Source organism: Arachis duranensis, chromosome 3 (assembly GCF_000817695.3).
Source record: "Arachis duranensis cultivar V14167 chromosome 3, aradu.V14167.gnm2.J7QH, whole genome shotgun sequence".
Classification (NCBI taxonomy): Eukaryota; Viridiplantae; Streptophyta; class Magnoliopsida; order Fabales; family Fabaceae; genus Arachis; species Arachis duranensis.
Window position 1 is genome coordinate 93,936,097 of NC_029774.3, and position 3,619 is coordinate 93,939,715.

Genomic DNA, 3,619 nt, shown 5'->3' on the forward strand with positions numbered 1-3,619 from the left:
TCAATTGGGTTGGAAAGTAGACATTCAGGGCTTTCCATCAATATATAATAGTCCATACTTTGTGCGAAGATAGATGACGTAAACTGGCATTCAACGCCAGTTCCATGTTGCATAGACATTCAGGGCTTTCCATCAATATATAATAGTCCATACTTTGTGCGAAGATAGACGACGTAAACTGGCATTCAACGCCAGTTCCATGTTGCAATCTGGCGTTCAGCGTCTGCAGGGTTTTTGGAGTTAGCTCACCCTCGCGGGATCGCGATCCTTTGTCCCGGCCATTGTAGCACGTGTGTCGCCCAGGGCATAAGGGGCATGATGACTTGACGTACAAATACTTTACTTGTTCTGCTATTCTACACAAGCCTGGCTCAGGAAGAATTACGAAGGGTAAAAATATGCGGATTAAAAGCTAAAGTTTAGGACATACTTTTTTTATTTAGAAATATCCACCATTTACGAAAATTTTGTTTCTTTTTTAAGAAAACAGTAAGGTAAGGCCATTCATCTTATTGGTGAAATTTAATACTTGAAATTCAACCGAGCCGGGGTTTTTTTTCTTTTTTTTCTTGTGAAAACGTCTCGATGAATTAATGCAATTATCTCTGTTTTCCATTCAAACACGCTTGTTCTTATCTAAGATGTTCATTCGCGCTTCACCATGAAGAAGGTGATGATCCGTGACACTCATCACCTTCCTCAATCCATGAACGTGTGCCTGACAACCACCTCTGTTCTACATTAGATTGAATGAGTATCTCTTAGATTCCTTAATCAGAATCTTCGTGGTATAAGCTAGAATTGATGGCGGCATTCATGAGAATCCGGAAAGTTTAAACCTTGTCTGTGGTATTCCGAGTAGGATTTTCAAGGATTGAATGGCTGTGACGAGCTTCAAACTCGCGATTGTTAGGCGTAGTGACAGATGCAAAAGAATCAATGGATTATATTCCTACATGATCGAGAACCAACAGATGTTTAGCCGTGTTGTGACAGAGCATTTGGACCATTTTCACTGAGAGGATAGGAAGTAACCATTGACAACGGTGACACCCTACATACAGCTTGCCATGGAAGGAACCTTGCGTGTGTGAAGAGGAGTACAAAGAAAAACTGAAATAAAGAGACAAAGCATCTCCAAAACTCCAACATAATCTCCATTATTGCACAATAAGTATTTATTTTATGCCCTTTGACTTTTTACAAATAAAACGAAAGAACCTTATTGGCATCCTGACTAAGATCAACAAGATAACCACAGCTTGCTTCAAGCCAACAATCTCCGTGGGATTCGACCCTTACTCACGTAAGGTATTACTTGGACGTCCTAGTGCACTTGCTGGTTAGTTGTGCGGATTGCAAAAGTGTGATTGCAATTTCGTGCACCATTTTTCATATGTATTTTCAAAATCATAGTGTCTGAACATTCAAAATTTCTAAGTTTGGTGTCTTGTATGTCTTTCTTTCCTTAAAAATTTTCAAAAATATGTTCTTGATGTTCAGCATGATCTTCAAAGTGTTCTTGGTGTTCATCTTGACATTCAAAGTGTCCTTGCATGCATTACTTGTTTTGATCTTGCATTTTTATGTTTTATTTCATTTTGTTGTTTTTCCCTCTCTCCATTAAAAATTCAAAAATAAAAAATATCTCTTTTCAAGTAAATAATATAGAGAAATGAAGATTCAGAACATACAGCAGAGGAATCACAGAGAAAAAGTTGGGAGTTTAGAAAAATGCCCAGTAAAGAAGGATTTCTGGCATTTAACGCCAGCCAGGGCATCTGGCTAGGCGTTAAACACCCAAAGAGGTAGCATTCTGGGAGTTAAACGCCAGAATGGATAGCATCATGGGCGTTTAACGCCAGGATGACACAGGGGAGGTAATTTCGTTTCAAATTCAAATTCTTTCAAATTTTCATGTTTTAATTCATAACTTTTTGCATCAAACATATTTTAAACGTTCATCTTTTTCATTTTTTAATGTTTTCAAAAAAAATTTTAAATTAAATTTTTCAAAAATATTTTTCTTAATTTTATGTTATATTTTCAAAAATCCTTACTAACAATTAATGTTTTGATTCAAAATTTTCAAGTTTGTTACTTTCTTATTAAGAAAGGATCAATCTTTAAATTCTAGAATCATATCTTTTAGTTTCTTGTTAGTCAAGTCTTCAATTTTAAAAATCAAATCTTTTTAAAATCTTTTTCAATCATATCTTTTCAATCATATCTTTTTAAAATCAAATCTTTTTCAATCATATCTTTTCAATCATATCTTTTTAAAATCAAAATTTTTTCAATCATATCTTTTTAAATTTTGATTTCAAAATCTCTTTTTTAACTTCTTATCTTTTCAAAATTATTTTCAAACCTTTTTCAAAATTTACTATTTCTTATCTTTTTCAAAACCACCAAACTACTTCTCTCACCTCTAATTTTCGAAAATCACTAACCATTTTTCCAAAATCTTTTTAATTAACTAATCGTTTTCAATTCTAATTTTATTTTATTTCTTTTTCAAATTTTCGAAAAACTCTCTCTCTCATCTCTTTCTATTTATTTTATTTAATGGCTAACATTTCTCTTCTACTCATCTAAAAATTTCGAACCCTTACCCTCTCTCTGTGTTCGAATTCTTCTTATTCTCCCTCTACTTCATCCTTCTATTCTTCTTTTCCTCTGACACATCAAGGAATCTCTATACTATGATAGAGAGGATTCTACTACTCCCTTTTGTTCTCTTCTTTTTAATATGAGCAAAAACAGGGATAAAAACATTCTTGTTGAAGCTGATCCTGAACCTGAAAGGACTCTGAAGAGGAAGCTAAGAGAAGCTAGAGCACAACACTCCGGAGAGGGCCTTACAGAGAATTTCGAAAAAGAAGTAGACATGGCAGTAGAACCCAACAACAATGCTAGAGATGCAAGGAAGATGCTTGGTGACTATGCTGCACCAACTTTCAACTTCTATGGAAGAAGCATCTCAATTCCTGCCACTGGAGCAAACAACTTTGAGCTTAAGCCTCAATTAGTTTCTCTAATATAGCAGAACTGCAAGTTTCATGGACTTCCATCATAAGATCCTCATCAGTTCTTAATTGAATTCTTGCAGATCTGTGATACTATTAAGACCAATGGGGTTGATCCTGAGGTCTACAAAATTATGCTTTTCCCCTTTGCTGTGAGAGATAGAGCTAGAACATGGTTAGACTCACAACCTAAAGAAAGCCTGAACTCTTGGAAAAAGTTGGTCAATGCTTTCTTGACCAAATTCTTTCCACCTCAAAAGATGAGTAAGCTCAGAGTGGACGTCCAAACCTTCAGACAGAAGGAAGGTGAATCCCTCTATGAAGCTTGGGAAAGATACAAGAAATTAACCAAAAGGTGTCCTTCTGACATGTTTTCAGAATGGAGCATCATATGTATATTCTATGATGGTCTGTTTAAAATGTCAAAGATGTCATTGGACCATTCTACTGGTGGATTTTTTCATCTAAAAACACCTGTAGAAGCCCAAGAACTTATTGAGATGGTTGAAAATAACCAGTACATGTACACTTCTCAAAGAAATCCTGTGAACAATGGGACGACTCAGAAAAGAAGAGTTCTTGACATTGAT

The 3,619-nt window shown here is 35.2% G+C and overlaps 1 non-coding gene across 1 annotated transcript; it reads right to left on the reverse strand.

Annotated features, from left to right (window-relative positions):
* Positions 1-3,295: 3,295 nt before the first annotated feature.
* LOC127746006 (small nucleolar RNA R71) lies at positions 3,296-3,399 on the reverse strand. Its single transcript, XR_008007627.1, has one exon. It is a non-coding gene; the product is annotated as a small nucleolar RNA R71 (small nucleolar RNA).
* Between the last annotated feature and the right edge of the window lie 220 nt (positions 3,400-3,619).